Here is a 12,581-nt window from a genome sequence, read left to right on the forward strand (position 1 = left end):
ATATATGTATATGTATATAATATATACACACAGACACACACACACAGACACACACACAGACACATGCACAACTGCTCTTACCTTCAAGTTTACTTACTTACACACATACACAGACACATGCACAACTGCTCTTACCTTCAAGTTTACTTACTTACTTACACACACACACACACACACACACACACACACACACACACACACACCGCTTCTTACCTTCAAGTATACTTAGGTATTTTCAAAGCTATTTGTTTATTTATTCACTTTACATACTGCACACTGCCACCCTCCCGTTCACCCCTCTCACAATCCTTCCTCTAGCCCTCTCTCACTGAGCAGGAGGGGACCTCACAGGTATCTCCTCTGCTCGCATATCTAGTCTCTGTGATCACATCCTCTGCTACAGAGGACAGACACAGCAGTCTACATGGATAAGGGTGGTAAGGTAGATGTCATATCCAGAAAGAGGCAAAGAGCTGGGGTAAGAGATGCCCTTGAATCAATGGGTGTTTCCTTAGCTGAGACTCACAGCCTCAGTGATATCTACATGAAGAAGACATCTCCTGTAGCCAGAGATCAAACCAAATGGAATGATAGAGACACCAACTTTTGACCCAAAATTTATTCTGACCACAAGAAATAAAAAGGCAGTGCATAGAGCAGAGAGAGTGGAATGATTAACCAATGGTTAGTGCAGATTGAAAACCACCCCATGGATGAGCCCCAATCCCTGATACTATTAATGACACTCTGTTATGCTTGGAGAAAAGAGTCTAGCATGGCTTCCCTCTGAGAGACTTCACTAAGCTGCTGACTCAGTCAGTAGCAGACATCAACTAGCCAAACTATGGGTGGAGCTTGGAACTCTGATTGAAGAACAGAATGAAAAGGATTATGGCCTCTAAGGGTATAGGCACTCCACAGGCTTTGTCTTCATGTGGGTACCGAACAACTAGAATTGGGCTTTCCCAAACAAGTTGTCTATAGATGAGACATCTGTGTCTTTAAAATTTATTTATTTATTTTCTCACTTTACATCCCATCTTCAGGGTACACCAACACCCATTGTCGGGGGAACCCATAAAAAGAAAAAAAGCTACACATTTCTTTCCTATGTCTTAAGGGCTCAGGTTCAGTACAAGTTCACTCTCTGGTTGGTGGTTCAGTGTTTGGCAAACCACAAGAGTCCCTGTGAGTTGACTTTATTGGTCTTCCTGTGGAGTCCCTCATAATATCTGGGCCTCGATTCTTCACCTGTTTTTTTAAAGACTCCCCAAGCTCCAGCTAATGTTTGGTGGTGAATCTTTACACTTCTTTATCTCAGCTGTTGGGTGGAGTCACTCAGAGGACAGTTATGCTAGGATTCTGTATGCAAGCATGATACAGTATCTGTAATAGTGTCAGCGATCGGTGATTGCCCATGGGGTAGATATCAATCTGTGCTAACCATTGGTTGGACGTACCTACCATGTCTGCTCTATCTATCTTTGTCTCTGAAGGTCTTGTAGGTTGTGTTCATTTTGGACTGAAGGTTTTTTGGTTGTTGTTGTTGTTTTTTTTTTTTCTTGTCACATCACTGGTAGTCATGTGTGGCAACAGAAGTGGCATTTTAAGAATCCTTATCCCCATTGCGAATGTCACCCCAATAGACACCCTGGGGATTTGCCTTTCCCAGGTCTCTGGCACTTCCTAGAGATGCACACCCAACACTTGTGATTTCCATTCCCTTTTCCCTTCATTCACTACACCTAGTTCCTCCAAACCCACTATATCCAATTCCTCCTACACATTCCCTTCTCTACCTCCCCTCCCATTCAGTTTCCTCCTTTCCTCCATCCGCCTCAATATCTATTCTGCTGAATGCATTTTAAAGTCAATATTTAGGAAAAATACTGAGTAAGTATAGGAAGAATTTCAGTAATTATGGTCGATGTTTAGGCAAGATATGAACATATTAAATTTTATAGAGGCCACAATTACTACATATATTGATATAAGAGTCACTGTCTTTATTACATTCAACTTGAAGGAAAACCATTTATATATTCTATTAAGTTATACAAGGGAATCTGTTAAAAGAGTTACATACATCACACAACTTTATTACTTTGAATGCTCTCTTTATTGCAAATATTTACAAAATGAAAAGTACAACGGTTTAAACTCATGTAAGTGTAATTTGTTGTAAAGTTAAAGTTTATATATACAGGTTGATGACAACAGTCATCTCAGATTCACAGGAGATAAATACATCAGGGAGTCAACTATTACCTTACCTGTCTTCTTTCCTTTATTCCTGATGAAGACTCATCTCATTTGCAGCCCCTCATGTGAGAGATGGATCAGAAAATGCTGAGTGTCTACAACCCAGTATACAACGATAGAAAAGATAAAAGACAGCATTTCTAAATAGTATACACAATCGAAACTTTCTTTTAGATCTTGAAACAAAATGCAAAGAACAAACCCACATCCTAGGATATTACCACATATAGGAAACGGTAGCTGGAGGAAGCATTCTCAGGGTATTTTAAACATTTGCACCTAGGAATGAAACTGGCTCCGTGAACATGAAGATTTACTCTTTTGGCAAGAAAGTCAGTCTGTCTCCTGATAGTCATGTCATCTGTCCATCACTAGAGCAACGGCCATGCTTTATGAATGTGTACAGATAAACACATACTGGTTTCCACGTTTTTCAAAGAATTACAAGAAGAACCTGAAAAAGAATACATAATGTTCCAGAGACGAAATATGGAATTTAAATTAGTCATCATACATATGTTGTTAAATTTTTCAGCCTACTATTATTTAATAATTTTGACTATTCCTGCTATGAATGAAGAGATGGTTATTTAATGTCTACCAATCCTCAAAGCCTGAAACATTGTGAAAAATTGTATTATTTCTCCCTACCTTGGGTCTTTGGTCACCAAACTTTCCATTGCTCGTCCAAATTCTCTTTCTCAAATAGATCAGAGGACTACGTGAGGGTGTCAGTCTCATGAAGAAGAAAAAGGAACTTTCTGTACTTGCATGTATTTGCTCTAGGGAACATGTAAATAAAACTTTCAGTTTCAAGAACTGAAACATGGCCGTCCATTGGGACCCACATGAACCATAATCTTCCTGGCATCAGTGAATATTAGCAAACTAGTAACAGCGCAGACAATAATATAATGGAATAATTCTGGGATAATAATAATAATAATAATAGGGATCCCGGCCCGCAGCAGCTCTCTGCTCCCAGAACCGGTGAGAGAGAGACCCAACCGCCTGGTCAGGTGGGCACTCCTGAGGCTGCAGAGTGGAAGAGACCACCAACACTGCTCACCCCTGCCCACATCCCTGGCCCAAGAGGAAACTGTATAAGGCCTCTGGGCTCCCATGAGGGAGGGCCCAGGAGTGGCAGGACCCCTGCCAGAGACACCGCCGGACCCTGAAGGAAACAGACCGGATAAACAGTTCTCTGCACCCAAATCCCGTGGGAGGGAGAGCTAAACCTTCAGAGAGGCAGACTAGCCTGGGAAACCAGAAGAGACTGCTCCCTGCACACACATCTCGGACGCCAGAGGAAAAAGCCAAAGACCATCTGGAACCCTGGTGCACTGAAGCTCCCGGAAGGGGCGGCAAAGGTCTTCCTGGTTGTTGCCGCTGCAGAGAGCCCCTGGGCAGCACCCCACGAGCGAACCTGAGCCTCGGGACCACAGGTAAGACCAAATTTTCTGCTGTAAGAAAGCTGCCTGGTGAACTCAAGACACAGGCCAACGGGAACAGCTGAAGACCTGTAGAGAGGAAAAACTACACACCCGAAAGCAGAACACTCTGTCCCCAGAACTGACTGAAAGAGAGGAAAACAGGTCTACAGCACTCCTGACACACAGGCTTATAGGACAGTCTAGCCACTGTCAGAAATAGCAGAACAAAGTAACACTAGAGATAATCTGATGGCGAGAGGCAAGCGCAGGAACCCAAGCAACAGAAACCAAGACTACATGCCATCATCGGAGCCCAATTCTCCCACCAAAACAAACATGGAATATCCAAACACACCAGAAAAGCAAGATCTAGTTTCAAAATCATATTTGATGATGATGCTGGAGGACTTCAAGAAAGACATGAACACACTTAGGGAAACACAGAAAAACATTAATAAACAAGTAGAAGCCTACAGAGAGGAATCGCAAAAATCCCTGAAAGAATTCCAGGAAAACACAATCAAACAGTTGAAGGAATTAAAAATGGAAATAGAAGCAATCAAGAAAGAACACATGGAAACAACCCAGGATATAGAATACCAAAAGAAGAGACAAGGAGCTGTAGATACAAGCTTCACCAACAGAATACAAGAGATGGAAGAGAGAATCTCAGGAGCAGAAGATTCCATAGAAATCATTGACACAACTGTCAAAGATAATGTAAAGTGGAAAAAGCTACTGGTCCAAAACATACAGGAAATCCAGGACTCAATGAGAAGATCAAACCTAAGGATAATAGGTATAGAAGAGAGTGAAGACTCCCAGCTCAAAGGACCAGTAAATATCTTCAACAAAATCATAGAAGAAAACTTCCCTAACCTAAAAAAAGAGATACCCATAGACATACAGGAAGCCTACAGAACTCCAAATAGATTGGACCAGAAAAGAAACACCTCCCGTCACATAATTGTCAAAACACCAAACGCACAAAATAAAGAAAGAATATTAAAAGCAGTAAGGGAAAAAGGTCAAGTAACATATAAAGGGAGACCTATCAGAATCACACCAGACTTCTCGCCAGAAACTATGAAGGCCGGAAGATCCTGGACAGATGTTATACAGAACTTAAGAGAACACAAATGCCAGCCCAGGTTACTGTATCCAGCAAAACTCTCAATTAACATTGATGGAGAAACCAAGATATTCCATGACAACACCAAATTTACACAATATCTTTCTACAAATCCAGCAATACAAAGGATAATAAATGGTAAAGCCCAACATAAGGAGGCAAGCTATACCCTAGAAGAAGCAAGAAACTAATCGTCTTGGCAACAAAACAAAGAGAATGAAAACACACAAACATAACCTCACATGCAAATATGAATATAACGGGAAGCAATAATCACTATTCCTTAATATCTCTCAATATCAATGGCCTCAACTCCCCAATAAAAAGACATAGATTAACAGACTGGATACGCAACGAGGACCCTGCATTCTGCTCCCTACAGGAAACACACCTCAGAGACAAAGACAGACACTACCTCAGAGTGAAAGGCTGGAAAACAACTTTCCAAGCAAATGGTCAGAAGAAGCAAGCTGGAGTAGCCATTCTAATATCAAATAAAGTCAATTTTCAATTAAAGGTCATCAAAAAGGATAAGGAAGGACACTTCATATTCATCAAAGGAAAAATCAACCAGGATGAACTCTCAATCCTAAATATCTATGCCCCAAATACAAGGGCACCTACATACGTAAAAGAAACCTTACTAAAGCTCAAAACACACATTGCACCTCACACAATAATAGTGGGAGATTTCAACACCCCACTCTCATCAATGGACAGATCATGGAAACAGAAATTAAACAGTGATGTCGACAGACTAAGAGAAGTCATGAGCCAAATGGACTTAACGGATATTTATAGAACATTCTATCCTAAAGCAAAAGGATATACCTTCTTCTCAGCTCCTCATGGTACTTTCTCCAAAATTTACCAAATAATTGGTCAAAAAACGGGCCTCAACAGGTACAGAAAGATAGAAATAATCCCATGCGTGGTATCGGACCACCACGGCCTAAAACTGGTCTTCAATAACAATAAGGGAAGAATGACCACATATACGTGGAAATTGAACAATGCTCTACTCAATGATAACCTGGTCAAGGAAGAAATAAAGAAAGAAATTAAAAACTTTTTAGAATTTAATGAAAATGAAGATACAAAATACTCAAACTTATGGGACACAATGAAAGCTGTGCTAAGAGGAAAACTCATAGTGCTGAGTGCCTGCAGAAAGAAACAGGAAAGAGCATATGTCAGCAGCTTGACAGCACACCTAAAAGCTCTAGAACAAAAAGAAGCAAATACACCCAGGAGGAGTAGAAGGCAGGAAATAATCAAACTCAGAGCTGAAATCAACCAAGTAGAAACAAAAAGGACCATAGAAAGAATCAACAGAACCAAAAGTTGGTTCTTTGAGAAAATCAACAAGATAGGTAAACCCTTAGCCAGACTAACGAGAGGACACAGAGAGTGCGTCCAAATTAACAAAATCAGAAATGAAAAGGGAGACATAACTACAGATTCGGAGGAAATTCAAAAAATCATCAGATCTTACTATAAAAACCTATATTCAACAAAATTTGAAAATCTTCAGGAAATGGACAATTTCCTAGACAGATACCAGGTATCGAAGTTAAATCAGGAACAGATAAACCAGTTAAACAACCCCATAACTCCTAAGGAAATAGAAGCAGTCATTAAAGGTCTCCCAACCAAAAAGAGCCCAGGTCCAGACGGATTTAGTGCAGAATTCTATCAAACCTTCATAGAAGACCTCATACCAATATTATCCAAACTATTCCACAAAATTGAAACAGATGGAGCCCTACCGAATTCCTTCTACGAAGCCACAATTACTCTTATACCTAAACCACACAAAGACACAACAAAGAAAGAGAACTTCAGACCAATTTCCCTTATGAATATCGACGCAAAAATACTCAATAAAATTCTGGCAAACCGAATTCAAGAGCACATCAAAACAATCATCCACCATGATCAAGTAGGCTTCATCCCAGGCATGCAGGGATGGTTTAATATACGGAAAACCATCAACGTGATCCATTATATAAACAAACTGAAAGAACAGAACCACATGATCATTTCATTAGATGCTGAGAAAGCATTTGACAAAATTCAACACCCCTTCATGATAAAAGTCCTGGAAAGAATAGGAATTCAAGGCCCATACCTAAACATAGTAAAAGCCATATACAGCAAACCAGTTGCTAACATTGAACTAAATGGAGAGAAACTTGAAGCAATCCCACTAAAATCAGGGACTAGACAAGGCTGCCCACTCTCTCCCTACTTATTCAATATAGTTCTTGAAGTTCTAGCCAGAGCACTCAGACAACAAAAGGAGATCAAGGGGATACAGATTGGAAAAGAAGAAGTCAAAATATCACTATTTGCAGATGATATGATAGTATATTTAAGTGATCCCAAAAGTTCCACCAGAGAACTACTAAAGCTGATAAACAACTTCAGCAAAGTGGCTGGGTATAAAATTAACTCAAATAAATCAGTTGCCTTCCTCTATACAAAAGAGAAACAAGTTGAGAAAGAAATTAGGGAAACGACACCCTTCATAATAGACCCAAATAATATAAAGTACCTCGGTGTGACTTTAACCAAGCAAGTAAAAGATCTGTACAATAAGAACTTCAAGACACTGAGGAAAGAAATTGAAGAAGACCTCAGAAGATGGAAAGATCTCCCATGCTCATGGATTGGCAGGATTAATATAGTAAAAATGGCCATTTTACCAAAAGCAATCTACAGATTCAATGCAATCCCCATCAAAATACCAATCCAATTCTTCAAAGAGTTAGACAGAACAATTTGCAAATTCATCTGGAATAACAAAAAACCCAGGATAGCTAAAGCTATCCTCAACAATAAAAGGACTTCAGGGGGAATCACTATCCCTGAACTCAAGCAGTATTACAGAGCAATAGTGATAAAAACTGCATGGTATTGGTACAGAGACAGACAGATAGACCAATGGAATAGAATTGAAGACCCAGAAATGAACGCACACACCTATGGTCACTTGATTTTTAACAAAGGAGCCAAAACCATCCAATGGAAAAAAGATAGCATTGTCAGCAAATGGTGCTGGTTCAACTGGAGGGCAACATGTAGAAGAATGCAGATCGATTCATGCTTATCACCCTGTACAAAGCTTAAGTCCAAGTGGATCAAGGACCTCCACATCAAACCAGACACACTCAAACTAATAGAAGAAAATCTAGGGAAGCATCGGGAACACATGGGCACTGGAAAAAATTTCCTGAACAAAACACCAATGGCTTATGCTCTAAGATCAAGAATCGACAAATGGGATCTCATAAAACTGCAAAGCTTCTGTAAGGCAAAGGACACTGTGGTTAGGACAAAACGGCAACCAACAGATTGGGAAAAGATCTTTACCAATCCTACAACAGATAGAGGCCTTATATCCAAAATATACAAAGAACTCAAACATTTAGACCTCAGGGAAACAAATAACCCTATTAAAAAATGGGGTTCAGAGCTAAACAAAGAATTCACAGCTGAGGAATGCCGAATGGCTGAGAAACACCTAAAGAAATGTTCAACATCTTTAGTCATAAGGGAAATGCAAATCAAAACAACCCTGAGATTTCACCTCACACCAGTGCGATTGGCTAAGATCAAAAACTCAGGTGACAGCAGATGCTGGCGAGGATGTGGAGAAAGAGGAACACTCCTCCATTGTTGGTGGGGTTGCAGACTGGTAAAACCATTCTGGAAATCAGTCTGGAGGTTCCTCAGAAAATTGGACATTGAACTGCCTGAGGATCCAGCTATACCTCTCTTGGGCATATACCCAAAAGATGCCTCAACATATAAAAGAGACACGTGCTCCACTATGTTCATCGCAGCCTTATTTATAATAGCCAGAAAATGGAAAGAACCCAGATGCCCTTCAACAGAGGAATGGATACAGAAAATGTGGTACATCTACACAATGGAATATTACTCAGCTATCAAAAACAACGAGTTTATGAAATTCGTAGGCAAATGGTTGGAACTGGAAAATATCATCCTGAGTGAGCTAACCCAATCACAGAAAGACATACGATGGTATGCACTCATTGATAAGTGGCTATTAGCCCAAATGCTTGAATTACCCTAGATCCCTAGAACAAACGAAACTCAAGACGGAGATCAAAATGTGAATGCTTCACTCCTTCTTTAAATGAGGAAAAAGAATACCCTTGGCAGGGAAGGGAGAGGCAAAGATTAAAACAGAGACTGAAGGAACACCCATTCAGAGCCTGCCCCACATGTGGCCCATACATATACAACCACCCAATTAGACAAGATGGATGAAGCAAAGAAGTGCAGACCGACAGGAGCCGGATGTAGATCGCTCCTGAGAGACACAGCCAGAATACAGCAAATACAGAGGCGAATGCCAGCAGCAAACCACTGTACTGAGAATAGGTCCCCTATTGAAGGAATCAGAGAAAGAACTGGAAGAGCTTGAAGGGGCTCGAGACCCCAAAAGTACAACAATGCCAAGCAACCAGAGCTTCCAGAGACTAAGCCACTACCTAAAGACTATACACGGACTGACCCTGGACTCTGACCCCATAGGTAGCAATGAATATCCTAGTAAGAGCACCAGTGGAAGGGGAAGCCCTGGGTCCTGCTAAGACTGAACCCCCAGTGAACTAGTCTATGGGGGGAGGGCGGCAATGGGGGGAGGGTTGGGAGGGGAACACCCATAAGGAAGGGGAGGGGGGAGGGGGATGTTTGCCCGGAAACCGGGAAAGGGAATAACACTCGAAATGTATATAAGAAATACTCAAGTTAATAAAAAAATAATAATAATGATATATAATGATGATGACAATAATAATAATAATAATAATAATAATAATAATAATAATAATAATAATGGAATATTTCCCTCAAGGGATCACAGACTAAGGAAAGTAAATGTAGAGACTTTTTTTCAAGGGTTATTGTATCAATTAAAGTAATTCTCACTAGGACAGACTCCTCATACATGAAAATCACTCAACCTGTCATGTCTTCACAGAGAGTTGAGAACCAGGGTGGTCTTTTCTTAGGACAAGAGAAAGATTTGCCAACCTTCCAAATAGAAAAGCAAACCAGACAGTCTTTGTGTAAGGATGGTTAGCTTGTGCATGACTAACACACACACACACACACACACACACACACATATGCACACACACACAGGCACACACACACATGCACACAAACACAAACAGACACACACACGCATACACAAAGATACACAGAGAGACACAGACCAATAGACAAACAGACAGACACACACACAGAGACACAGACACAGAGACAGACACACATACACACATATACAGACACACATAAACACAGAGAGACACACAAAGAAACACACACATACAAACTCTCCCACACATAAAAATACACACACAGACACACACACACAGACTCATAGAGAGACACACAGACACACAATCACACATAAACACTCACACACATAAAAATACACACACACAGAAACACACAGACACACACACATACACACACACATACACACACACACACACACACACACACACACATCTCTGATGTATGTTTCCTAGAGTGTTTAGGTGCAAAAGGATGAAGTGGCCCCAGGAACTACTCGGTCAACACAATATTGGTCAGCCTGTAAGTGAGTTGGGGGTTGCTCCAAGGTATTCAGTGTCACAACTCTCTTAGAAGGTATTCAGGGTCGTGCTGTGTGCATATATTTTACTCAGGTTGAACAAGGGCTACACAAATCTTGGAGAGGGGGAAGGGGTTTTCGGGTGCATTTACATCGATAAGAGGCTTAAGGTACCAGGAAGGCATCATTTGCTTGAGCTTTTATAATCTCTGTCCCAGCATCCGTCTGTTGTTCAGGGATCTCCATTTGACTTCCTCAGAAACCGACTCGACTGAATGTGACCATCCCCAATCCTGAAGTCCTACTCCCTTGATTTCAAAGGATTGAAGGTTCGGACTCTGCGTTCTCTATCAGATTACATCCTCGGGAGTTTGCCCTCTAGATGCCGTGAATAAACCAGTTCATCCATCAAGTTTCTGCACTAACCCGTATGTCCCCTAACTCTGGCCGGTTCTCTTTGCACCGCGCTATCTCTCCTTCTTCCCCTCTGACCTTCTGCTCATGTGCTCAGTCGCCCTCACTCATCCACAGAATCTGTTCCAGTTTTCCTTTCAGAGAGTTCAATGCTTTCCCCTCACCGGCCTTCACCTTTCCTGTGACCTCTCTCCATTTGTGGATTGTAGATAGAATAAGATTTATCTCACAGCTGATACTATCCATAGGTAAACGTGCGCCATGTTTGTCTCCCTAGGTCTCAGTTCACTCTCGGGGTGTTTTTTTTTTCCTAATTTCAACTATTTTCCATGATGCTTCATGATATCATGCCCTCATCACGATGATATCGTGCCCCCACCTCCATGATGTCATGTCCCACTCTCATGATGTCATGTCCCACCCACACGATGTCATGCCCAACACCCATGATTTCACGCCCCCATCCCAGTGATGTCATGCCTGCGCCCCTTGCTTGAATAGTTGCATATATTCAACAGGTAACATTCTGAATGCTGCCCTTTCACCACAACCCTCCAGGCTCCACCCATTTACAGCCCCTCCTTCTATTCACTCCCCTTCTTCTCTGACAGAGTGGAGGACCCCTCTTGGTGCAACCTCTCCCCTGGCACATCAAGTCTCTGCAGAACTAGATTCATTGTCTCCCATCAGGTACTGAAAACGCAGCACGAGTAAGAGAACAGGATCCACAGACAGGCGACAGGTTTAGTGAACACACGTGAAGACCATTGTGCTCCTCTACCTCTGTCAGTCCTTCCTTCAGCTCTTCAGTGAGAATCACTGAGCTCCGTCCGGTATTTGGCCGTGCACCTCTGCTTCTGTGTCTGTCGGCTGCTTGATGGAGCCTTGCTGAGGACATAACGCGACCCTCCCGTCTGCAAACACAAGAAAGGACCATTACTAATGTCAGTGTTTGTCGTTTGCCATTAGGATAAGGCTCACATCCGGGCACTTATCCTTTGGCCATTCCTTCATTTCCTTTTCTATTTCTGTCCATGTGTTTCTTATGGTGGAGGCAATTTCTGAGTCAAAATTTTGGGGGTGGCTTTGGGTCCTTATCCTTCCACCTTGGGTCCTCTCTGGCTGAAGAAAGTGAACATTTCAGTATCTGTATCCCCACTGTTAAGAGTCTCAGCTAAAGTCACTCTCATGGACGCAGGGGTAGTCTCACCCATCCCAGATTGCAGGGAAATCACAGAGATAGCACCCACCCTGCCCAGTCTTTGATTTCAGTTTATTCTCTTGGCCCTCTGTCCCACTTGCCCGTCTCTCCCACGAAATGATTCTCAAACCCCATTTCCCTTCCCATCCCCTTAGGCACACAATCTTTTCCTTCCATCTGCCTCTTCTCATTAGTTTATTCCTCCTTCTGAGTGAAATTAAAGAATTTTTCTTGGCCCTTTCTTCTTGTTTATCCTCTTTGGTTCTGTAGATCTTAGTGTGTGAATTCTGTAGTTTATGGCTAACACCCCCTTTAAGTGAATATGTACATGTTACTTTGGGTCTCAGTAACCTCATTCAGGATAATACTTTCTCATTCCATCTATTTGACTGCAGCTTCTCAATGTCCTTATTTTTCATATATGTGTAGTATTCCATTGTGTAAAGGAACCACATTATCTGTAGCCATTGTTTGGTTGAGGGGCATCTGGCTTATTTCTATTTT

This window comes from Rattus norvegicus, chromosome Y, assembly GCF_036323735.1.
Source record: "Rattus norvegicus strain BN/NHsdMcwi chromosome Y, GRCr8, whole genome shotgun sequence".
Classification (NCBI taxonomy): Eukaryota; Metazoa; Chordata; class Mammalia; order Rodentia; family Muridae; genus Rattus; species Rattus norvegicus.